Source organism: Chiloscyllium plagiosum, unplaced genomic scaffold, assembly GCF_037043375.1.
Source record: "Chiloscyllium plagiosum isolate Xiang-an unplaced genomic scaffold, Cpla_swu_hap1 HiC_scaffold_7, whole genome shotgun sequence".
NCBI lineage: Eukaryota > Metazoa > Chordata > Chondrichthyes > Orectolobiformes > Hemiscylliidae > Chiloscyllium > Chiloscyllium plagiosum.
The window spans coordinates 7,127,214-7,154,382 of record NW_028270145.1 but is presented as its reverse complement, the minus strand read 5'-3'; the positions used below and the strand labels follow the sequence as shown (position 1 = coordinate 7,154,382).

Sequence of the window (27,169 nt, the reverse complement as noted above, 5' to 3'; positions counted from 1 at the left end):
TTACAACCAAATTTGTGGATGACCTAACTGGTGGAAAGGTAAGGAGTGAGAATGAGATAAATAATATGCAACGGGATATAGACAGGTTAAGCGAATGGGCAAAAAACTTGGTAGATAGAATTTAATTTTGAAAACTATGAGGTCATGCACTTTGGCAGGGAGAATCAAAAAGCTGAATGTTTTTTCAAATAAAGCCAATGAACAGAGGGATTTGGGAGTCTTCGCCATGAATCACAAAAAACTAGCATCGAAGTTCAGTGGGTAATAGGTAAGGCAAATGGTGCTTGGTCTTTATTTCAAAGGGAATGGAGTAGAAAAGGAGGTGCTGTCAGGCCATAGCTTAATTAACATGCATGGTTTTGGGCTCGTTATCCAAGGAAAGATATGCTGACGTTAAGAGAAGGTTAACTAGCCTGATGACAGATATGAATGGCCTGTCTTGTGAGGAGAGGTTTAGGCCTGTACTTGTTGGAATATAGAAGAATGAGAGGCAACCTTACTGAAAAGTACAAGATTCTTAAGGTCTTTGCTGTTTGTTTATTGACAGGATGTGGGTGTTACAGGCTTGGCCAGCATTTTATACCTGTCTTGAATTGCCCACAGGGCTGTTAAGAGTCAACTGGAGTGCATCTGGGAGTTGCTTTTAGGCCAGATCAGGTATATACGACAATTCATTGCCTGAAAAAACACTGGTGAATCAAGTGGGTTTTTTCAGCAGTTGACAAATCTCATTTTAGACTCTTAATTCCAGATTTGTTATTCAATTTAAAAACCATCTGCCATGGGACTATTCAAATTCAGTGCCCAGAAGATTATCCGAGTCTCTGGATTAATAGTCTAATAATATTTCAACTGGGCCGTCACATCCCCATACTTGACAGTGTGGAATCAGAAAGTTTGTTTCTCATTGTGGGAGAGTCCAAGACCAGAGGACAGATTCTCGGAATAAGGGATCGTGTATTCAAGATGGAGATGAGGAGGAATTTATTTTCTGATGGTGGTGAATCTGTGAAATTATTTACTGGAGAAGGCTGTTGAGGCTGGGACATTATGGTTGAGATGGACAGATTTTTAATCAGTAAGTGAATCAAGGGTTATGTCTTTTTTTTATTCATTCAAAGGATGAGGGTGGCACAGATTAGACAGCATTTATTGCCCAGAAGGCAGTTAAGAGTCAACCACATTGCTGTGGATCTGGAGTCACATGTAGGCTAAACTGGATAAGGATGGCAGTTTCCTTCCCTAAAGGACATTAGTTAATCAGATGGTGTTTTCCTGACAATTGATTAATCAGACTCCTAATTTCTGTTATTTTTATTGAACTCAAATTCCAAAATCTGCCATGATAGGATTCGAACCTGGGTCCCCAGACATTAGCTAGGTTTCTGGGTTGATAGTCTAGTGATAATACCATTAGGCCATCACCTCCCCATAATGGTCTTGATAATTATCAGATCATTTATGTTCCCATTGAAAGATGGAGCGGACTTGATGGGCTGAATAGCCTACTTCTCTTTCCACATCTTATGGCCTTATGGAAACAGGAACATCAACCAAAAACGGATGAACAGTATGCATGGCTGTTGCAGCAAGTACATGTACCAGGATTTGTACAGGAAAGGATACCCATTCTTAAATTTTACTTCAAAAATTAAAGCAATCCTCTAATACTGTTGCTGCAATGGGTTGCACCATGCATTGGAGATAATGTGGGAAGCTTGTGAGAGTTTCTTGGACCCATTTGCTTAGGGAAGCCAAGGAGCTCTGGGTGTATTATAATTCAGACATAATGTTATCAACTAGAGATCTACAAATCACTAAAATTGCCTCTGAGTGAGTTCTCAATTGATCAAGTTCTATATTGGGTAAGGCTACTTCGCATGTATTTTCAGTTGAACCAATCTTTGAAATTTAAGTACGCTGTGCTGATTTACTTTTCCCTGACTGAGAAACTTATGGGATGGATATCCCATTCTGATGCAGGGCCAGGTGGATGAAAATCAAGGGATCATCTGTATTGATGCTGCAATATTATTCCCCCCCCCGCAACACCCCCAACAGCCTTTTTCACTCACTCAGCAAAGGAGGTGGCTTGTGAACCCACAAGGAGCACTCCGTTTCTGGGCAGCTGCATTGTGAAGGTCAGCATTTTGACCCCCTGCTGTTTTCATCAAGTCTGACCAGCTCCCGAAGGTGAAATGGTTCATAACAACACAAGAGATGACATGAACTTATGGGGTTAGTCTAAGTCTAGAGTCAAGAACCTTGAGATAGATGAGCTGAAAAAGTGTTAACAGCATTATATGAATACTATATGACAAGTAATTATGTTTTTAATACGTTTAGCAATACTATGGTTTTATTCAAATCTGTTTAGATACGCTAGAGAACATTATCCATAGTCGATGAGCCTATTTTGTAGTGAAGGGTATTGGTATTTAATGTGGACGATTTTAACTGTTCCCTTTTTTTAGTCTTGTAATTGAATAGCAGCTCAGACAGCAACTTCAAAGATTTTAATATATTCAGCTCTAGAGATTCCATTGATACATCTGTGCAATAGAATCCCATTCTAACAGTTTGACTGAGTTCCAAGCCTCACTAATTAAATTCAGGTCTTCAAAGATAATCTGGTCGTTATCAAATTGTATATGGGAGCTTCCTGGCAGCAGTCAATTTGGGGAGCAAGTAGAGAGACAGAGAGAGAATCTTCTAGAAGCTGTGGGAGAAAGGAGTCTGTGTCTTTCCAATGCCAGCTCAAGAAGAATTGAGGCCATTAGGAACCAGGAGTATTCCTGACTTAGGACTCACTGCATTTGTGATTTCAAAGCTTAGTCCGAGGAACCCAAAGTCAGGAGACTTTGCAAAAAGTTGGAGGGTCGCTTAACCAAACGCTGGTGGAAGGATTCTCATGAAATATTTTATCTTGGAGTAAAGCTGGCACACTGGGAAGAACACAAAGTGAATTCCAGTGACATGTGATGTACATGGTTTAGTCCCAGAAAGAGAAATAAATGAACCCTTAAGATCTCTTAATGTATTAGGGAATGCTTGAGTGGTATTAATATTTATATCTGTGTCTTGACATACTGTAGTACCACTTTTTTTGAACATGCAATAAACTTTGCTTTGACTAACTCATACACTGTCATGTAGTATGTCTCTTTGAGTTAATCTCTGGGTGTTCCACCTTCTCTTTAAATGTTATTGATGTTTCAGAATTACTTGCATTTTCAAAAGGCCCTTGATGTGTAGTTTCATAATCAACGAATGGAACAGGTCGGTGAATGTGGAGTCAGGGGACACATGGCAGAATGGATTGCCTAATGTTTATTTACACAGGAGGTGAGAGGTTTTCCACAGGTAACTTTCTAGGTGATATGATGTTACATCAGTGGATATCCAAAGACACTTGGGGAATCAGGTGCATGAAGCTTTAAAATGTCACAAACAGGTGCAGAAAATAATTAAGAAAGCCAATGGAATGCTGGCCTTTATATCTAGAGAGAATGCATAAGTTATGCTGCAGTTGTACAAAACCATGGTTAGACCCCACTTGGAGGACTGTGAGCAGGTCTGAGAAGTACATCTTAGGAAGGATATATTGGCCTTGGAGGGAGTATTCTAGGTTTACAAGAATAATACCTAGACTTCAGGGGTTAAGTTATGAGGAGAGATTATACAAGTTGGGCCTGTCTTCTCTCGAATTTAGAAGTCTAAGAGGTGCGTTTGATCAAATTCTTCAAGATATTAACAGGAAAAGACAGGGTAGATAAAGATAAACTATTTCTGTTGGTGGGGATTATAGAACTCAGGGGGTATAGTCTGTGAATTAGGGCCAGGCTGTTGAGGAGAGATGATAGGAAGCTCTTTTACAGCTCAAGGGTGGTAGATATTTCCAATTCTCTTCCACAAATGGCAATGGATGCAGGGTCAGTTGTTAATTTTAAATCTAAGATTGAATTTTTTTTTCTTAAGTAAAATACAGGAAATAACCCAAAGACAGGTATCTTTGCTGTCTGAACTGCTATTCAATTACAAGACAGGTTTCGGAGTAATTAACAGCCACTGAATTAATTCTGTGGAAATCATCTCTATACCATATCCACACAAATTCTAAGATGGCGGCAGAGGGGAAGGGCTGCCCATGGCTCATCCGCTTCCATCTGCTTTCATTCTTTTTTATTTATTTTTACTTCTGCTCTTTTTCTTTCATTTTCTGTCATGTTTTTCTTTGGCGGGTTAGTCGATTGCATTGGTTGGCAATGAGAATGGGCCATGCACAGATTGACTGCAGATGCCTGGTGGTTGGAAGCAGTGGCACTGACAGCAGACTCTTCAAGATGCTTGTGTGGGCACGGTAACATCTCAGAGAAGGGTGGTTGGAGCAGAATTCTTGCTGCGGTGGCCTGACCTGGCAGCAGTGTCAGAGACTCCTGGTTGCAGTATGTTAAGGAAATGAAGCCAGTGTGGGGAGGGTGAGCCCAACGTGGTGGTGAGAGAGGTCCCCCCAGCGTCGATGGCAGTCATCCCAAAATGATGACGAGAGCAGGAACACACAGCCCGAGGTGGCTGGCAACGGGACCAGGAAAACACAGACTGAGGTAGGTGGCGATGAGAGCAGAAACACACAGATCGAGGTGGCTGGTAGGGGTGAAGTTAAAGCTGAAGCAGGGAAGGTTGAGCCCTTGTGAGGAGTGAGAGCCCAGCGTGACCAGCACCATATGAACTGTGAAGCTGAGCTGTTAACTGTCTTTGTTTATTTTCCACTTTTTAGTAAGAAGGACTATAATGTTTAACTTTTTAACTTTTGTTTTCTTTATTTTTCTGCTTTGAACAAAGATTCTGTACCGAGGATGGCGCTGTAAGTGGTGACATAAACATTTCATCGTACTCATATGGGTGCATGTGACAATAAACCTAATTCAATTCATTCCAATGGGACTGGAGCTGGAGACTCCTGGTTATTGGTGAGGCGACAGCAGTGGAGCTGGGGACTTCTGTTTGTGGGGCAAGTGTGGGTTCAGCCTGGAACCTGGCGACATTGGCAAGGTGGGCCCAGCAGCGAAGTGATGGCACCTAAAGACTGGTGACTGCTATGTTGGTGGATCTGGTGCAGGCAGCAGTGAGGAGTTGGAGGAGAGTTGGCGACGCAGGTATCATATCGCTGGTGAGTCGACTCAAGACTCATGGTGGGGGCGGTGGAACGAAGACAGACTCTCTTTCAGGTTTTATTCTTTTTATTCTTAAACTATTCAGAATGGCTGGATTGTGACGGCTTTTGAAGCTTTTCACTGCATTTTATTGTATTACTCCAAAATTAATAGTGTTATTATATAATATTACAGTATTCTGTATATTACAGTAAATATAGCAAAATAATACAGTATAATAATGCTGTATAACTTCACTCTCTTTACTGTATTATACAATAAATCATAATATTGAATTCAAAATGGTAACAGGAAATTTAGATTGCCACAATATAATCAGGCATTTTTTCTAATTTGTGCACCCCAGAATCCCAAACAATAACTCCATTAATGACCAGGTTATTGTGTTATTGTAATGTTGACTGAGGGATAAACATGGTCAATAGATAGATTGAGTGACTTGTTCTTTAGTGTATGGGGCCTTGCTTTAATGTTGCATTTGAAAGATGGCATCTCTAACAAAGAATTACTTTTCAGTATTGCACTGAAGTATCAACTTGGAGTGTGGTAGATTATCCAATGTGGTTTGAAGACAGAACTTCTGTCTGAGATAGACGGGATATGACTGAGCCAAACAACACAATAGTTTGTTTACATTTGCCACCTAACTGGACAGTACCTGTGCTACAGCATCTGTCTAAAATAATGTGCAGCAGCTGAGGGAAAAACATTCTGCAACTGTGTATGTGTTTTGTTTCTATTGTTTATGTATTTTTAGCACACTGCTTTAGTCGAATAATAGTATCATAGCTAATTTTGGCAATATGACCACATTAATCTTACTTTAGAAGTTGTGGTTTGGGTGCATATTTTACAGCTTTTTAATATTGTACTCTATTGACTTGCAGTTTTCCACACACATGTTCAGTTTTATTAACTTTCATTATCTGATGTAATGACATAGTATTACAATTTACCACTTTTGAAGATCTGTGCCCGAAATGAGAGACATTTGTGCTACAATATGATGTCTTTTATTTTGGGAATCCTGTATGAACATTGAGTATACTCAGGGTAAATAAGCATGTATAGTAAAGTAACTCTGCATCAGTCTTAACTTCCCAAGAAAATAAAGGGGGCACTCCTCATGAAACAAGACCTGCATGCAGAGCAGCTGTTGTCATTAATGTCTGAACACTAGAGAACCAGGATGCTGTGTCAGATTTTGTCAGATATCGACAACCTCCAAGAGAAAGACTTGTGGCTATCAGTAGACAACATGTTACTAGTGGCTGTGAAAATCAGCATCACAGACAACATTTTTATCTCTGCATCTTTCTAAGTCTCTGTTCTAGACCTATGCAGAATCCCCTTGATAGCCATGCCCAATATAAGATGGGTGACTGACAGGTTGTTTTTTGCAGGAGAAACAATTATACTAACCTCGCTTTGATGGTGTTAGTCAGCATCAGCTGGCATTGGCTTTCTAGTACTGGCTGGCTTCCCAGAGATGCAGATCTGATATGCTGCAATGAATCCCACAACACTGTCATGTATGATTAAACAGGGCATTGTCATGCTGAAGACATAGTTATTTAAATGGCTCTGAAGATGCTCTTCTGCGTGCCACTGCTGACACCTCCAGAACACGGTGGCACAGTGGTTAGCACTGCTATCTCACAGCGCCAGAGACCTGGGTTCAATTCCCGCCTCAGGCGACTGACTGTGTGGAGTTTGCACATTCTCCCCGTGTCTGCGTGGGCTTCCTCCGGGTGCTCCGGTTTCCTCCCACAGTCACAAAGATGTGCAGCTCAGGTGAATTGGCCATGCTAAATTGCCCGTAGTGTTAGGTAAGGGGTAAATGTAGGGGTATGGGTGGGTTGCGCTTTGGCGGGGCAGTGTGGACTTGTTGGGCCGAAGGGCCTGTTTCCACATTGTAAGTAATCTAATCTAATCTAAACAGTGGTCAAGATTTTGCGTTATGTCCAACATTGTGCAACAGCGAGAATCTGCTGGGGGAATGAGATGAAGAGCTCAGACAAATTGGATTTGAAGGGAAAAGAAATGGAAGCAATTAGATGGGGAGTGCCCCTCCAGTTGCTGATATTGCTGACAGTTGTGCCGGTTTATTTAGATTGTACCAGGATATCCTGCAGAAAGATGCAGTGGTCATAGTTCTTCCTTTGCTACTTATTCTCCCACTGGCTGTCAGAACATGTCCTTCTTTCAGCCAACCGAAAGACTCCCATCATCATCTGCAAGTGCTGAAACACAAAGCATGTCTGCAACCAACCAACTACCCCGTTAACATTGGTTCAGATTGGTCCCCATCAAGTCATACTTTCACCTTCGTCATCCAACAATTTAGAAGACCATTCATCAGCTAATAATTAACAGGCCAGAATAGTGGTGAAAAATTATATGAACGCATATGTAGCAGAAACTGATCAGTGCAACTTTTTTCTCACACTCCTGTGTGATCACAAACTTTTGCTCAACATTTTCCTTCTACCTCTGTGTGATGTAACCTGTGTAATTACTGAAGTACAGGCAAGCTGCTCAGATCATGTCCTTCTTTCAGCCAACCGAAAGACTCCCATCATCATCTGCAAGTGCTGAAACACAAAGAAGGCATATGGCGTACTGGCTTTTATTGGTAGAGGAATTGAGTTCCGGAGTACTGAGGTAATGTTGCAGTTGTATAAGACTCTGGTGCGGCCGCATCTGGAGTATTGTGTGCAGTTTTGGTCCCCATACTATAGGAAGGATGTGGAGGCACTGGAACGGGTGCAGAGGAGGTTTACCAGGATGTTGCCTGGTATGGTAGGAAGATCGTATGAGGAAAGGCTGAGGCACTTGGGGCTGTTTTCATTGGAGAAAAGAAGGTTTAGGGGTGACTTGATAGAGGTGTACAAGATGATTAGGGGTTTAGATAGGGTCGACAGTGAGAATCTTTTTCCACGTATGGAGTCAGCTATTACGAGGGGGCATAGATTTAAATTAAGGGGGGGTAGGTATAGGACAGATGTTAGGGGTAGATTCTTTACTCAGCGAGTCATGAGTTCATGGAATGCCCTGCCAGTAGCAGTGGTGGACTCTCCTTCATTATGGGCATTTAAACGTGCATTGGATAGGCATATGGAGGATAGTGGGCTAGTGTAGGTTAGGTGGGCTTGGATCGGCGCAACATCGAGGGCCAAAGGGCCTGTACTGCGCTGTATTCTTCTATGTTCTATGTTCTATCCTTGCTTGAATGGCCAATATCTTCTGGATATTTGGGTATATGTGTTCTGCCAAAGATTAACCTGCTTCTATGACCTTTCATTGCCCAGCTGAATTTCAATGCTGTCACTGGGCTAGAGAACACTTTGGTGTAGAACCCTGTAAGATCAAGAGGAAAGTATCTGTCTGTTTTTAGGGTGGAATACCCATTGGCATCAGGAGTCTGCATGGTGCTGTTGAAAGCATGGATGATACATGTGCTCGAATTGTTTGATAGTCCATGTTGCTTGCCAATGTATCCATAGATGAACACATCACTTTAAAGACCTGCATTCTACCTGCTCACAAAATCTCCTCCAACTGTTGATTTGGGATTTGCCTCCTTTCCCTAGCTGTAATGCAAGTTATGGTCCTGTGAGTTTGAGACACCATTTGTAGAATTGGAGAAGCAGAAGAATGTCCTCTGCAACCTCTTGCTGTGCCTCCTCACTTCAGCTGCTACATTCTTCTTACTGAAGGTAGGGAAGAGTTCTCTCTGACACAGTAGGCCTGTGACCAGTGATGTGCCAAAAGGATTAATGCTGGGTCCACTGCTTTTCATCATTTATATAAATGTTTGGATGTGAACATAGGACTTAAGGTTAGTAAGTTTGCGGATGACACCAAAATTGGAGGTGCAGTGGACAGCAAAGAAGGTTATCTCAGAGTACAATGGGGTCTTGATCAGATAGGTCAATGAGCTGAGGAGTGGCAGATGGAGTTTAATTTAGGTAAATGTGAGGTGCTACATTTTGGAAAGGCAAATCAGGGAAGGACTTATACACTTGCTTGTAAGGTCCTGAGGAGTGTTGTTGAACAAAGAGGCCTGGGAGTACAGGTTCATAGTTCCTTGAAAGTGGAGTTGCAGGTAGATAGGATAGTGAAGAAAGTATTAGGTATACTTTGCTGTATTGATCAGTGCATTGAGTAGAGGAGTTGGGAGCTGTGGCTGCACAGGACATTGGTTAGACCACTTTTGGAGTACAGTGTGCAATTCTGGTCTCCCTACTGTAGGAAGGATATTATGAAACTTGAAAGAGTTCAGAAAAGATTTACAAGGATATTGCCAGAATTAGAGGATTTGAGCTGTAGGGAGAGGCTGAATAGGCTGGGCTGTTTCTTTGGAGCGTTGGAGGCTGAGGGGTGACCTTATAGAGGTTTATAAAATCAGGAGGGGCTTAGATACGGTGAGTAGCCAAGGTGTTTTCCCAGTGCGGGCGAGACCATTGGTTTAAGGTGAGAGGGGAAGATTTAAAAGGGACCTAAAGGGGCAATGTTTTCACGCAGAGGATGGTACTTGGATGGAATGAGTTGCCAGAGGAAGTGGTGGAGGCTGGTACCATTATAGCATTGAAAAAGTATCTGGATGGGTTTATGAGTCTGAAGGATTTAGAGAGATATGGGCCAAATGCAATCAAATGGGCCTAGATTATTTCAGGATATCTGATTGGCATGGATGAATCGGACCGAAGGGTCGGTCTTCATGTTTTACAATTGTATGACTCTATGATTCAATACACCCCAGAAGTGTATCCAGTGCAGTGTCTTTGAAATGAGAAGTGGCCTTTTGCCCATTAGACTGCATTCCTTCTCTTTGCCTAAATTCCTCTGAAATACATGTCTTCAGTGAGCCTTTAGTTACTGTAGTCAAGATGATAAAATATGGGTTGACACCATGCCTGCTGCTGCAGCTTGGATAGGAATCATAGAATTAAAATGAAGATGAGGTGTCTTGATTTAGAAGGTCACTGACAATATACTATGTTTACTCCCTTAACCCACCCCACCGAAAATAGCCACTTGTGACAAATGTATAATCAAACAGGTGAGTGAGCTGTTTTTAGCAGAAAAAAATAATTAGCTGGTTAGTGCATCAATAAAGAGAGTTAACGAATGGTTTATTAACGGATTTACTGAAGCTTTGAACATCACGCTAACTTGAATGACATGCTGTATCCCTTCATAATAGCTGAATTGTTAAATAGAATGAAACGGCAGCCTGGGTCCTGACTGGCTTGTTCAGACTGAGGAAGCAGTCTTTATTGGCAGTCTTTATTCTGTCACTTGAACAGAAAATAATCATAAGTTGTTTCTGTGCTGTTGATATTCTCCATGAATTGAAGGTTTCTTCTGAATGTTATCAACTTGTCAAATGAAATATTTATGTCACAGTACACCATTATATTCAGCTGGCATTATCAGTACCACCCGAATGATTTGCGTACTGTGCTATACTTTGGAAATCTGTGACCATTAGGTTAACATTGAGAAGTTATGTATTGAGCCTGCTTCTTGAAATAATAGCTTTGAAGTATTTGTGACCATGTATATTGTATATTGAATCTAAAAAAGGCTCCAGGGAAACAGCCCCAGCTTATTCAGCCTCTTTGTATACCTCAAATCCCTCCAGAGACGCTGTCCAAAGTATTGGGTATTTCTGTTCTGTTTAAATTTCAGATTTTCAGTGACTGCAATAATTTCTCTTGATTGATTGACTTTTATTAGGCAAGGATTTTGTGACATACGGAAGCAAAGTAAGTGATTGGAACCAAGATGAAGTTTAATTGATCTAACTGGACAGTGGAACACAGTCAGAAGTTTGTATGGTCTGTTCTTGTCCTATATGCCCACACCCAATAAACAGGAAATCTTCTGTTGCTGTTCACCAGATAATAAACAGATATTCTTGACATTTGTTCCTTCAGCACAGTTGATCATGCTGTGCTTATCCAAACCAGACAAATCAATATTTCTTGTCAGTCAAATTACATACCATTGTGGGGAGACTCTTTGGTTGATATGGGGTATTACAAAAAAATTTCCAACCTTTTCCCAATTATGTATATCCCACAGGTAAATTTGAAAGGCAGTGATTAGATCATAGTTGGAGAACTCTACAGTTTTGGGATCTATTCGAAGAAAGGATTGGTATGCATTGGGAAGACACTCAATGCCATTAAGGGCTCACCTGAATAATGCCAGATCATGAAGAGAGGTTTGACCTATCAGAACTATTTTCACTGGAACAGTGTTTCAATGTGTTGTGTTTTCGCTGAGTTTTTAACTTATGAGGATTGTTAACAAATCTTCCTCTACTCAGCATGTTTTCCCTGAGAAGTGAGTCTGTAATCAAGGCTGGTATGTTTAAAATCCTTCATGAGAGTGAGGGGAGTTTTTTTTTCCACAAGGAGGGTCACTGGAGCATGGAGTGTCAGAGGGATGGTTGAAGTAGAGGCTAATGTGTGCTTGAAATGAAATGCAGATCAATATTTGAATTGGAGGTGGGAACAAAGCGATTGATCAATCAGCAGAGGAGAATATAAACATCTCAAAAATGCAATTAGCAAATTCAGACTCAAACTTTAAATGGCAATGTGAGACAGTATGCCTGTGCATGTGGGGATTAAACATGAAACGTTAGTGCTATTTCTTTTTTACTACTACCTTACGGCAGGAGTGCATGTTGGTCTGAGACACAGTGAAAACACCACGTGTGCAGATATCTTTATTAACACTCTGCCACCAGAAAAGAAACACCCAAGTGGTCAGGAAACCAGTAACAGGCAGAGTCCTATTGGGCAAGGCTTATGTGAACAAAAACGTGAAGGGGAGGTGAGGGATTAAATCAGAACAGAGGAGGAAATAAGGCACTCGACACCCAGTAGTACCCAGCTCTCCCTAAAGACTTGAGAATGTTGGTGGACATTGCATGCTCCTTCTCAAGGTCACGAACATAACCGTGGAAGAGGGGTAGGCAGTCGGCCACAATGACTCCCTCCATGGCCTGCTGCCTGGACATGTTAATGGCCAGCTTGGCCAGGCCCAGGAGCAGAACTATGAGGAGATCCAATAATAGTGCTACAATGGAAATCTAATAAACAAAGAATGAAGAACAAAGAAAATTTACAGCCCAGGAACAGGCCCTTCAGCACTCCAATCCTGAGCTGATCCAAATCCACTGTCTAAACCTATCACTCAATTCCTAAGCATCTGTATCCCTCTGCTCCCAACCTACTCATGCACCTTAAATGAATCTACCTTGCTTGCCTCTACTACCTCTGCTGGCAACGCATTCCAGGAACCTTTGTGTAAAGTACCTTCCTCGTGTATCCCCCTTAAACCTTTCACCTCTCACCTTGAATGCGTGACCTCTTGTTACTGAATCTCTCACCATGGGGAATGAGATTTAGTTCGAGCAACCAAGAGAGTATTAGATGATTACTTAAATGGAAACCCCATGCAGGATTACAGGAAAAAGCTAAGAGAATGCACTAAGTCATGATGCTCACTTGGAGAGTCAGCACAGACATGATGGGCTGATTGTCTCCATCTGCACTGTAATGCCTCTGAGATTCTGTGAAATCAACTGGACCCAAAATCCACTCTGAAAGTTTGTGGTCTGAATTCCTGATGAGGATAGTGCCTCCAATCCACACTGGTACATGGCATTACCATTCTACATTGACCATCTGGTCCAGGCTGTAGCATCTGGACAATTTTGACTTGACGTTTCCATTTTTACTTTTGCTTACACTAGTCTTACTGCTAACTACTCTCGGCTTGTGTGCATCTTTGCTTGTGCATTTTCAATGTTTCTACACTCCCACAACACTACCAAATACACATTACATTCTTCCCTGACTATGAGCTTATTTTCAATAAAACCAGGAGAGACCTACAAAACAATAAGTGGTCTCTCTATTGTATTGGTATTCATAAATCCATGAGAGAGACCATTTCATCCTTCTCTGGTCTATTAATTTCTTCCCTCTCATATCAGCTATCTGCCAGCCACTCCTTCCAATGCTACCTCTTAAGTACATTCTGTCTCTCTCCTGCCATCCAGTGCATAGCCCCACCATCACAGTGCCCATTCCCTTTCTGTTTCCCCCTCCTCTTACCCTCTTGCAGAGTACTTCATGTTTGACCAGTTTGTGCTACACATGACAGTTGATTGGTTAGACACTTTAAAACTTCATTGGAGCATTATATATGGAGTTTACACAGGCATCATCCACCAAGATGACCTCCTAAAATGACCAATCAAAATAGTCAGGCATATAAAAGTTGAGTGAAGGGTCTACTGAGGTATTCTGTGGGGAAAAGATTTCATGATACAGGTGGCCCTCAGTATCCACGGGTGGTACGTTCCAAGACCTACTGTGGATGCCTGAAACCGCAGATAGTAGCAAACCCTATCATTTAAATGGGAAACTTGTCTCCCCCGCAGCCCCCTGGAATTATTTCAGCAATGTTCCATGTAATATTTTTGGGCCACGGTAAACTGTGGATAACTGAAACCGCGGAAACCAAATGCAGATATGGGGGAGTTCTACTGTACTGGGATATGGTTGCAGAGTTGATGGTTACTGGATTAGTAATTTGGAAACAAGAAGGAAAATTTAAAGTTAGTTAAATAATTAAGAGTATGGAATATAAAAGCAAATTTCAATCTTAGTTACTGTAAAACTATTAGATTATCATAAAAGTCCATCTGATTCACTAATGTCTGTGGCTGATCTTTCCTTTGTGTGACTCAAGGCAATATTGTTGATCTTACCTGTCCTCAGAATTGGCTGAGCAGGCCACTCAGTTGTGTTAGAGAAGGCAGCTGATGGCCACTGTTCGGGATAGTTAATAACTACTAGGTTTAGCAGTGATGGGCAAGTAAATGAATGGATTTTCTGAAAGGAATCATTTTATAGATGACCACAATGAAATACTGATAATGGATTTATTTGTCAGTAAAAGGGTTCCACTGAGAGGCATGTAATTTTAGACTTTTCTTGTAGCTTTCTTTAAAATTAATTTGAATTTGATCAGCAAGCTCTCATAGATAGGAGAAAGCTAGTTTCGTGTTTCATATGCCAATTAAGTGAAATTATTTTGCTGCAGTCAGCAGAGATTTTGAGATTATCATGCCAATTTCCTGGAAAGTGGATGACTTGTACTAAAAATAGGCACATATGCATTTACAGCATTTTATATCAACATTTGATATATGTTATTTTGTCAAGTATGACCGTTTGTGAAAACTGAGTCCTGGTGGAGGTTATACCTTAAAATGTTTTTTTTTATTCTGTTAGGGGCCGGTTGAATTGCTTTGCTGCCTTGCCAGCATTTCTTTATTGATATTTCCAAATTTTTAGCAATTGTAATTTTATTATGTAATTTCTAATCGTTTTCAAAGAACACTTTGTTTTGATTTGCTTAGATGGGTGAAAAGTTGGACTGGACCTCTTAAACTGCACATGCACTGAATTATTGCGTAGGCAGGCAGCCCAAAAAAAACTTTTATAACAAATTTCATGCTATCATAAGATGTTTTCTGGTGAATTCTTTTCAAAACCTCAATATGTTTGGCTGTGTTATTGGCACACCAACTGTGGCAGGTGGGACTCAAACCTAGACCTTGGCGGTTGCTGGCAATGTGTACCTATCTCACCTGTAAGAAGGAGGTCTTGTTCCAGGAGGTGTCATTTTCAACAATGACATGCACATTAGCCTGAGGCACTGTTGCTTTGTTTCATCAGCAAAGCTAATCCTTTGTATCCACTATATGATGTGCTGGCACTACAGTATTGCATCCTTCAAATTGGAATCATACACCCACTCCCTCTGTCATATGGAATGGCATGTTGCTGCTGATGTTGGTTTGACTTCTGATGCAGTTCCTTGCTCATTATCAGAGATCCATATTGTAGTGACAGCAGGGAAGTCCATGGTAGTTAAAATGACTTCCCAAAAGCTGAAAATTATCTGCAAAGCAATCAGGCACTTCGGTAGTGAGAGAGGATATATTGCAGGGAAAGGATTCAGTGGAGATCAAAAGAATGTAACAGGGTTTTGTATACAGACTCTGTGGTAGCAGCTGTGAAGTGCTAGATTGTATACATGCAAAATAAAGAGGTGTGTAGCAAAGCCAGAGTAGTATTAATTGGGGATTTTAAGTTTAACATAGATTGGGAAAGGCAGACACACACCTGTCAGATAGGTAGTGAATTTCAAGATTATGTCTGGGATAATTTCCTGCAGCAATATGATCTGAATGCAACAAGGGTCAAGCAGTGTTGGATTTAGTAATGAGTAATGAGCCAGGTATAATTAGTAACCTAATCGTGTGTGAAAATTATCAAATAGTGATCATGACATGATTGCGTTCAATGTTGCATTTGTAAGAAAAACGCATGAATCAGCTACAAGAGTTTTAGATTTAGGTAAGACTAGCTTTAATGAGATAAGACTAACACTGTCCATTGTAAATTGGGAAAATCTACTAATGGGCAAAACAACTGAAGACCAGTAGAGGGTGTTAAAAGAAACATTTGACACAATGCAAAATCAGTTATACTCCTGAGAGGGAAAAGGCCCACTTCACAGAAAATATAGCCATGAACAACTAAAGAGATAAGGGACAGCATAAAACTAACAAGGCTTACACAAATACAAAAACAGAACTGATCCTGCGGAATGAGTAAGATACAAAGACCAGCAAAGGGCCGTAATGCAAGTAATAAGAGCTATTAGAAAGGATTATGAAAGGAAAGTTACCAGGGACATCAAAATCAATAAGAAGAAAATTTATAGTTATAAAAGGGAAAGTGGCTGGTTGGGAGCAATGTTGGCCCACTGAAGACTGAAAGTGGCGATATTGTCAATAACTGTGGGGAAATGGAGACATGTTGAACAATTACTTTGCCTCTTACAGTAGTAAAGGAGAGTAGTTTTCCAGAAATCTCAAGGAAACTAGTGAATCAAAAGCAGGGAGTGAATAAAAGGAATGCAAGTAAAACATCGGTAATGAGGAAATTAATGGAATTAAAGAGTGACTGTTAAAGAAATTCCCAGGACCTGACGGTTTCTGTTCAAAGGTGATTAGATTAGATTACTTACAATGTGGAAACAGGCCCTTCGGCCCAACAAGTCCACACCGACCTTCCAAAGAGCAGCCCACCCAGACCCATTCCCCTCACACTCTGGGCAATTTAGCATGGCCAATTCACCTAACCTGCACATCTTTGGACTGTGGGAGGAAACCCACACAGAGAATGTGTAAACTCCACATAGACAGTTGCCCAAGGCGGGAATTGAACCCAGATCTCTGGTGCTGTGAGGCAACAGTGCTAACTACTGTGCCACCATGCTGCCCACAAAGGGTGTTAAAGATAGTGAGAGAGCACATTGTAAATGTTCTTACTATAATATTTAAGAGTTACCTAGTTATGGGAGTCATCTGTATGTTTTGGAAAGTTGCACAACACTCCATTTTTTAAGAAGGTTGAAAGAGAGGAACACCAGGGAAATACAGACCAGTTAGCTAACACCTGTGATGGGAAATTTTTGGAGTCTATAATCAAGAATGGGGAACTGAACACCTTGAACATTTTCAGTTAATCAGGGAGAGTTAGCATTAATTCAAGACAGGTAGGTCATGCTTGACAAACCTCAGGAAGAGATAACTAAGGTAGTGGACGAGAAAATGGTGGGCGGCACGGTGGCACAGTGGTTAGCACTGCTGCCTCGCAGCGTCAGAGACCGGAGTTCAATTCCTGCCTCAGGCGACTGACTGTGTGGAGTTTGCACGTTCTCCCCGTGTCTGCGTGGGTTTCCTCCGGGTGCTCCGGTTTCCTCCCACAGTCCAAAGATGTGCAGGTCAGGTGGGGTTGCGCTTCGGCGGGGCGGTGTGGACTTGTTGGGCCGAAGGGCCTGTTTCCACACTGTAAGTAATCTAATCTAAAAAAAAAAGTCAATGGATGTTGTTCAGATGGACTTCCACTACACATTTAATAAAATCCTGCAAAGGAGACTATTAACTAAGGTAGAAACCTATAGAATTGAGGGAAGATTACTGACATGGCTGGGAAATTGGCTGAGTGGCAGGAGACAGAAATTAAGGATAATGGATAGGTAGTCAATTTGGCAGGATGTGATCAGTGGTGCCCCATAAGGATCTGCATTAGGGCCTCAATTATTCAAAGTATTTGTTAACAACTTGGATAATGGCACAGAAACTGATGTTTCCAAATTTGATGATGACAATGTTAGATAGCATTATAGACAGTGTAGATGACAGCATAAAATTACAAAGGGACACTGTGGCAGATGGAGTTCTTAGGAATGTAAGAAAGTGTGAGGTTATCATTTTAGACTGAGAAAGGATACATCAAGTACTTTCTAGATGTTATGATGTTAAATACAGTGGCTGTCCAAAGGAACTTGAGCTTCAGGTACATAGATCTTTAAAATGCCATAAACAGGTACAGAAAATAATTAGGAAAGCTAATGGAATTCTGGCCCTTATATCTAGAGGGCTGGAATACAAGAATGCAGCAGGTATGCTGCATTTACACAAAATCCTGGTTAGATCTCACTTGGAGTACTGTGTGCAGATTTGGCTATTACACCTTAGGCAGGTTATATTGACCTTGGAAGGAGTCCAAGCAGGTTTACAAGAATGATACATGGATTTCAAAGGTGTAATTACGAGGAAAGATTATACAAATAAGGCCTGTCTTCTCTAGAAGTTAGAAGGTTCAGGGGTGATCGGATCAAAGATTTCAAGGTATTAACATGAAAAGACAGGGTAGGTAAAGATAAACTATTTCCACTGGTTGAGATTCTAGAACTAGGGCTTTACTGAGAATTAGGGCCAGACCATTCAGAAGAAATGTTCGGAAGCACTTCTGCACACAAACGGTGGTAGAGGTTTGGAACTCTCTTCCACAAATGGCAGTTGTTAGTTTCAAATCTGAGAGAGGTTTTTTTGTTAAATGAAAGTATTGAGGGATGTCAGCCAAAGACAGGTACATAGAGTTGGGCCACAGATCAGCCATGATCTCATTCAAGAAGCTAGAGGGGCTGAATGGCCTATCGCTGTTCCTATGTATAGAAATCAAACACAAGGTGAAGACAACAGTTGTACTACTTCACTGTTTTAAAGGCTTTCGAACCTGTTAATTTTATTAGACAATGACACCTAACTGTATCCTCACGTTGTTGACCCGTGCTGTGTTCTGCACAGGGGAAAGTGAATACTGCAGATGCTGGAGATCAGAGTCGAGAGTGTGGTGCTGGAAAAGCACAGCAGGTCAGGCAGCTTCCAAGGAGCAGGAGAATCGATGTTTCGGGCATAAGCCCTTCATCAGGAAAGGAAATTCCTGATGAAGGGCTTATGCCCAAAATGTCGATTCTCCTACTGTTCGGATGCTGCCTGACCTGCTGTGCTTTTCCAGCGCCACACCCTTGACTATGTTCTGCACAGTTTGGGATCCTATGGTCTGACTGTTTGAAGCCAGAGTTCTTAGTTAAAACCTCAATTAGATGCTCATTTGCATTTTTAAATGACTGATCCAACAGCACCATGGATGTTTCTGTTACCTCCAAATGCATGCTAAGAAAATCTGGAATTAGACAGGCTCTGCCAGCTTTCTGACAATGCAGACCTTTTGGGGGATTTAAAACTAGACTGAATTCCAAAGTGACCCACCTTGGCTGTTAAAGTCTGCCCTTTGCAGGTTGTTGTATGATTCTGTTCGAGACTTTGTTTGCTTTATGTTAAAATAGTAATTGTAATATTTAGCAGCCACCTGATGTCACAACATTCCACATTTCTAAACAAAAACGAATTTTCTATTGTGGATGAGAAAAATTAAACAAAGTAGCATTATTAACTTAGCAGACAGTATTCAAAGACTTAAGCAGTAAGTTCAGTTCTATATTGTACTCTCCACTCCTCCCCTCATGAATCCTTTATATCCTAAAAGAATTTTAACATTTCATTCACTTTCCTGAGACCAACTCAAAGGCATGCTGCAGACTCTGCAAGTCATCTTCCACTTCAACTTTCCAACTATTCAATGAGGCATGACATTTCATGGGGATTTTTCCATTAATGTTTCACTAAACAATCTTCCAATTTTCCTCTGAGACCTCATGAATGTGAACTCTTCATTTCAAGTGTGGGCTTCACTGCTTTTTAGCTTATATGTTCAGACATTAGGAAAGCACTACTTTCTAATGGTTCCTACAGCTTTTGTACAGTTGCTTGTCCCACAGCTGAATTCTTGTGAAGGCTTCCTCTCTGCCGACACCAAACTGATTCTCCTGGCTGTTTCTTGCCTCAAGACTTTCTGAGGACCATTTCTGCCTCTAGCTCCAATATTAGGCAAATCTCCCAGCTATTTTTTCTGTCAAAATTTGAGCTGAGTTTGAGTCCCACCTGCATTCCACGTCATGAATGATAGAATTAATGTTGTCTCTGGCCATTTGACAAACACCAATCGCTTGTTGGCTTGCTCAATCTAGTGGACTGCAATTTACTCCCAAACAAAACAGCTACTCCTGTCAGAAGCACCCAGCTATATTAAATAAAAGAATCTTTTGGCACTCCATGGCCTGTTTCCTTGACAATGTAACATGCTTTGAAATGGTTTAAATAGAACTATAGACTAATTATTTTGCTTTTAGCGCAACTGACTCTGTGTTTCATAATTTCTATCTCTAATGAAGTTTTACGACCCTGTCACCTGAATTGCTACATTTTAGTTATTTTATGGGGAAAAGAAAGCACTAGGTATCCTGGTTCTAACAGTAGGTACAGAAATGGGACATTTATTCAGTGTATGCAGACTCTGGAAGATAAAAGCAAGTTTAAATGCAATAAAGCTCAAGCTTGTTTGAATTGCTTTTGCATCAGAATTATTTAGCAACTCAACTAGATGCCCCCTTTTATTCGCAGTTAAAACTTTATTTCCTAAGTGAAGTGATTTTCTAAAGCACATGAATTATGAATGCGATACCTGCAGCAAAATAATTTAAAGTGTTGATTATGGTGTATTATTGCTCAGTAATGGTGCTTTCAGCTCTGCCTCAGAGGGTCAAGTTCCACTCCAGATAGTTGAGCACAGAATCTCACTGAGAATTTGTTGCTGTGCTGTCTTTGAAATGAGAGGTCTGCTGCCTTGGGTGATATAAAAGATCCCGTGGTACTAATTATAGAAGAACTGAGAAGTTTGTTATCCTCTTAGTCTGAATTTTGAGATACAGGAATGGAGGAAATAGCTATACAGTTTTCACTTACCTGGAATTAAGGTGCAACGTCTTCAATTTTTGTCAAAAGATAAATGTCTGAAAATTAAGTCTGATTTTTCCCACAAAGGAAAATTGTTCATCTTTATTTCAGACAAAAACTGTCAAAGGAACTTTAAAGTTATATATAATTAAATAAGTTTTTGGCATTTCTGATATAATTCTGGAAGTTGCATTTGTTACAGAATCATGTACTTAAAGTGTCACTTTTTTTTGAAATGCACGTTTCACTATGTACCTGTTAAATCATGGAAATTATTTCAGCTGTCTGTGTGTATTAATGAACTGTAGGTTCCTGGGTATTTGCCTGCACACAGATCTAAAAGAATAATACCTGCTCTCCATCCTCATTTTATGCCCAGTGTTGGTTGAAAAATACCACAGTCCCAGCGCAACCAACCCATTTTCAACAATTTACACTTCTTGTTAGCACCCAACCAGTATTAATACCTCTCAGTTTATTATCAGCAATCTCTTTGCCTATCCTGTCTCTGTCTCTGTCTTTCTCTATCTCTCTCTTGCTCATTTTCTCTTTCTCTCTCAGCACTATCTCTGTATACTCTTTTCAGTTAGCTATTTTCAGTTCTGACGAACAGACACTAGACTGAAAATATTAACTCTGTTTCTCTCTCTACAGATGCTACCAGACCTGCTGAGTTTCTCCAGGACTTTATATTTTTGCTTCATACTTCAGAGGTGCTTCATTGAAAGTAAAGTGTTTGACCATGTCCTCAGCTTGTGAAAGCTGCCACAAAACTGTAAGGTTTACCTTCTCTGCAAAACTCCTCTTAGGAACAGAGCTGATGCTTTAACAACCGAAGGTCAGGTTGTACAGAGAGTTGCAGTGTAGATCTTTCTTTAAATAGAGCTTAGATATGTTTCCAGTTTGAAGGAGCATTTCTAATTCTTGCATTGTAATTTCAATGAATGTGAAATATCCAAATATATTCCTAAATTAGCTCAGTCACATAGGAATAGATACTGCCGAATAAATGGTGAAAGGAGCAGAGAAGACCTCGGCATTTGCACATTGACAGGGGCCATTAAAGCATATTCAGAGGTGCACACAGTTATTCCCATGCAGCTACTGGGATGTGAGCCATTTTTGCCATGGATCTCAACTATTGTGCATTGGTACTGTTGGGGAGCAGCAAGGAATAGAAAAAAAGGTGGAGAGAATAAATATTGAATGTAATGGATGGGATACATCTTAATGGTGTTGCTTTGCCTTGGATGATGTCAGGTTTCTTGAGAGTTAGAGCGGAACCTGATAAGAGGAGAGTATTGCATTATAGTCCTGATGTGTGACTTATAGATGGTGGACAAGCTTTGGGGAGTCAGAGGGTTGTAATGGGTTACTTATTTTTTCTTTAAGCTGAAAACTGAAAAGGACATTGAGTTGCTATATAGCTAAAATGGCAAAAGAGTCTTACAACTTGGAAAAAATAAAACTGGTGCTTTTTTTAAGTGCGGAAGGTAATATTGCTTTTTAAAGCAGTAAAATTGTTACTTTGAGACAGAGTGGTACCAAGAGTTGAGGGAAAGACTGCCTAATACCATCCGTTGATCGGTTGAGCTCCATTTTCTGACAAATGTGTTGATGCAGGGCAGCCAGAGACTTCTAGAACCAGCAAAGTGAAAAACTCTCTCTATCTCTCTCGCACACACTCACTCACACATTCCCTCTCTCTCCATGTGGTGAAAAGACAAAAAAACCAAATTGGATGAAAAGAATTTTACAAGAAAAGATCTAGATCCACCAGATCAGCTATTGAACTGTGGAATGACAATTACTTTCCAAATAAAAGCATGTTATTGTGTTACAAATTGAAAGAAGCTGTGAGAGAACATTTAACTCATTTTGTGATCTTCAGAATTTAATTCTGTATCTATTTTTATTCCACCCACAGTAGATATCAAACGGTCTATCTTACATCTGTCTTAATTGTGAATGTGTGTGCCTGTATTTGGAATTTTAAAGGTCTGTAGTTTAAATTGCTTAATAGTAGATTAGTTATTCTTCCTTTTGTCTTTCATATGTTAAGGTTGAGTGTTAGAATAAATAGTTGTTTTCTGCTGATGACAAAAACTTAGTGTGAAATGCTTTTGTCTTGAATAGCAGACAATCTTGGTAGTCTTATTATGACTTTATACATTTTATGATGGCTTGTGGAACCATAGGACACAATTATTGGGGCACTCTTCCCAGTTAAATTGTGAGAAATATTTGGGGTCTCACTAATGGATGCTTGAATGAGGACAACATAAGATTACATGTGAAGTTAGGATTATTGGTAAAGGATAAAAGGACCAGGTTTCTCATACTAAAGAGTTGATGCAATCCTGCATTTGGAAGAGGTATCCCTGATGGATATACAGGAATTAACAAAAGCCAGACTGATAGAATTGGCAAATTAGGGATTGCCTGCCTGAACCAAGAAGGCTTAGGTACTTGAGATAATGGCAAAGCATCTGGGATAGATGGAAATAGAGAAGAGACAAGATACACTGTGAGTTACTTCAGTTAGCAAGGTCAAATTTACAGTTAAAGCAGCTTGAGCATGATACTGTCAGCTTGAGTTAGAAAAGGGGAAAAACAATGGAAATGAAAAATGCATGAGATGAAGATGAAAGAAATCTGACCTTTCTTCCCTCCCAATTTCAAAAGAAAGCATTAAAGAGATTCAGGAGAGAGACAAGGATAAATTTTAGGGAACAGAAAAAAGAATACTGGCTTGAAATGATTCAGGTTAAAAAAAGAGATGCCAAAGAAGTTGAGCAAAGTCCTTGTTATAATCCAAAGTCCAGGAAGGAAATGTTTAATTTGTACAGACCCGATAAATATTTGAGAAAAAGGATGTGGAGGTTTGATGGAAGGTGCCATTGAGAATAGTATCACTTTGTTGCTGTTTGAGAGTGGAGTGATGGGTGATAATTGATTGGATTAGATTTGTTTCCTTCTTTTTGTGGACAGGATATACAGGGCAATTTTTCTATATTGTTGTGTAGATGTCTGTATTGTCGCTGCACTGGAGCAGCTTGGCTAAATACAAAGCAAGTTCTGAAGAGCAAGTCTTCATTTTACATTTGGGATGTTGTCAGGGCTGTTCTGTTCATCACATGTTGCTTCTGCCACTTTGCATGCATGTACTCCTGTGTTGTAGCTGGGTTTCCTTTAAATCCTGCCTGTAGTGTCTATATCACATCTCCAGAGTTTTTACCTCAAGTCTCTAATTGAAGGACTCAAGAGCCACTGGGCCACTAATTAGTTGCCTTATTCAAAGTAACATCACAAATCCAGGTCACAACTCTGGAATGAAAGTCCAGCCATTTGTTCCCTTTTCAAGTGCTATAAGAAGTTTACTACAATAAAGGTGCTATATAAATGCAAGTTGTTGCATGGCTTCCCTCTTCAAATAAATGTTCTATTCAATGGTACATTTCTTACCTCTTATTCCCCAATACTTTGTGAACCCTGATAAATATTTTTAACATAACAGCTACGTTTTGTTAATGCTGTAGAGTAGCTATGTTTACCTTGCACATACAGCAGAATTCGATGAATATTCAACCAAAAAGATGTGCTTTACTTCATTGTGTCTGTTGATATTTGAGTCATAAAGTTATACAGCACGGAAAATGACCTTTTGGTCCAACTTGCTCATGTGGACCAGATATCCTAAATTGATCTATTTGGTTTGAATAATCTAAAACTAATCCCAATATCCAGCTCTCCCCCACAGTTCTGTATTTTACACTCTTCCCATGAAAAGTTCTGAGATCTTTTTCTCAAATGTTGTCTGTGGCAAAGCATTTTAGACTGTATATCTGAGTGCAGAGAAATTTTTAATTTCATTCTGTGTTTGAACAGACAATGTCTCATCTCTGTCAGAGGAAATAGTATTTATTTTCTGGTATTATTTAAATCATCAACATTAAAAGAAACACAAATTTCTTGGAAACTTTTGTGCTTCTGTAAAAATATTCCCAGTATCTCCAGCAGTCAGTTTGGCTCAGTGCTTAGCACTACTGCCTCACAGTGCCAGGCATCCAGTTTGATTCCACTCTCTAGCAACTGTGTGGAGTTTGCACATTTTCCCCTTGTCTGTGTAGGTTTCCTCCAGGTGCTCCAGTTTCTTCCCACAGTCCAAAGATGTGCAGGTTGGGTGGATTGGCCATGCTAAAATGCCCATAGTGTCCAGGGATGTGCAAGCTGAATGGATTAACCATACGAAATGCAGGTTACAGGGACAGGGTAGAGGGGTGAGTCCAGGTGGATGCTTTTCAGAGAATTGGTGTGGACTCAATGGGCTGAATGGCCTGCTTCCACACTGTAGAGATTCCATGATTTTTGTTTTTGAGTCAGATCTTTAAGCAGGCAACATAGGGCAGGTTTGTGTATGTGTACAGGGATTTAAATCCCTGAACAAATAGTGCTGGGTCAGGATCCTAATATCATCATCATCATCCTCTTCTGGTTTTGAATGTGAGGGGGTGGGGGAGCGTCCTTAGGCCTGTCAGGTAAGCGTTTACGTTTTCAAATGGGCCATTGTTTCTGCTTTAACTAAGTATTGTGGCTTTAATAGTCAGTAAACCAACTTCCAGATGAGAGGTTGGGTCATTGAGGAATGCATCTTTAATGAAAGGGGCAGTTCGGGAAGCCTTTGGTCAGAAACTGAAAACTGCAGCCACGGCCCAGGTGAGAGGCTAATGCTTCCGGCAGTTCCCCTCTGAGATTACTCTTAGTGCTTCAGAAGCAATTGATACCTTTTTGGAAGTTGATTCATTTGTCAGGGCCTTCACAACCTCAGCTGCCCATCTCTGCTGCTAACTTTCGTACATCAACTGAGTGTGTGGTCTCTGAAGGGTTAAGGGAGCTGCAACCACCAACAGCAGTACCAGCTACTTTCTCCTCAGCAACATGTGGGACAGAGGAGATGAACATGGAGACTCAGCCCGAAGGATGCAGGATCCCCAACACGGGAGCTCCTTGTAGAGAATCTGCTCTCCTGATATATGTGAACACTCGTGACTCGAGAGGCTTAGGTGTTCACGATAGATCATTGCTGACATCTGTAGCCTCCTGGAGTGTTAGTGACCATTTGTGTGGAGAGGAGGGTGAGTGGCTGCCATGGCTGAGAGAGGGCAGCAGGATGAAGGTAAGAGTGATTGAATGTTGAGTGTTTGGACAGGGATGTGAGGAGGAGTGAGTGCCGCTGGAAGGTGTGTTAACCTGATGGAATAATCTCCAGGTTGGGAGGATCACATTTTAAATCTTTTATTCCAGAATAAAAATGTGATCCTCCTAATCTGGAGGATTCAGTTGAAGAATCACAATTAAGCTCTTACCTTCAAAATTTGAGTTTCTGACCACCCCATGTCCCATTGTTTGCTGGCGATTACCAGTTGAAAATTCCACTTGATGTTTTCAAGTACTGCTGTGCATTTGACATATGGACTTTGGTACTTGAGCAGTATTGAGTTGTTACATACAGTGCCCAGCTGCCTGTCTCTTGCCCATAGCATGTCTGCTTTAATGTCTATATTACTCCTCACCCAACTCCACAAAACAGAGAGTCATCTTCTGCCTTACTTATTGTTGGCCAGCTTTGATGTATATTAGTTAGCTGTTGCAACAGTAGCTAAAGCAAGAAATTATTTTATTGTCTGTGCAGTTCTCTAGTGTGTTTCAAGAATATGCAGGTATTTTCCAGACTTTTCTTTTATCTCTTGTTTCTTGACTTGGCAGCCTCTCCTCCTGTTTGTCTTTCTGATGTACCAGTATCGTGGGCTCTGTATCATTTTAATGATGTTTCCGTAACACAGAATGCACTGTCAGTAATTGACATAGTACTTTCATTGCGGTCTTGCACATAGTAAAAATTTGCTGTTTTACAGATTTATCCAAAACTCTCTACAGTTGTACTCTATGATTCCATTTACTAAAATCCATAATGAAAACAAAGAACATTTTATACCTGTTTTTGCACTTGCAAGAATTGTAATAGGACTGCAGAGCTTAGATCTGATCCGTTGGTTGAGCAATTGCTTAGCTCTGTATATCGCTTGCTGTTTGGCAAGCAAGTATTTCTGTTTGTAGCTTCACCAGGTTGACAACTCATTTTCATGTAAGCCAGGTGCTCCTCTTTGCTGTACTCATTATTGAACCAAGTTTGACTCTATTTGTTGGATGTTAATAATAGAGTGGGGGTTGTGCTGGGCCATGAGGTTTCCAGTTGTGTTGGAGTATGATTCTACTGATGGTATTTGCAGACACCACTTCATGGATGTTCAATCTTAGGTTGCAAGATCTGTTTAAAGTCTCTCTCTCTCACATAGCACAGTGTAATGCCACACAACACAATGCAAGGTATTCTCAATGTGAAGTTGGGACCTAGTTTCCACATGGACAGTGGAGTGGTCACTTTTACTGATACTATCATGGACAGGTGCATTTATAGCAGGCAGACTGTTGAAGATGAGTTAAATGTATTTTTCTCTCTTGCTGGTTTCTCACTGCCTGCTATAGAATCAGCACAGCAGCGTTTTGGACTTAATCACATTGATCAGTAGTGCTGTTGACAAACAATTCTTGGTGGGGTCATTGAAATCTCCCACCCAGATTACATTCTGCAACCTCAGTGCTTTGACCTAATGTTATGAGATGT

General features: G+C 40.6%; 1 protein-coding gene across 5 annotated transcripts in view; it reads left to right on the top strand.

Moving 5' to 3' along the window:
- Positions 1 to 27,169, top strand: part of LOC122551267 (E3 ubiquitin-protein ligase HECW2) — a 345,727-nt gene that overhangs the window by 61,814 nt on the left and 256,744 nt on the right. Inside the window, exon 1 of one of the 5 annotated variants that reach the window (XM_087988688.1) lies at positions 21,240 to 21,259. The exons of the other annotated variants lie outside the window; for them this stretch is intronic. The gene's annotated coding sequence lies outside the window, so the exon portion shown is untranslated. Of the gene's footprint in view, positions 1 to 21,239; positions 21,260 to 27,169 lie in introns of those variants that run through there. 5 annotated transcript variants of the gene reach the window in all.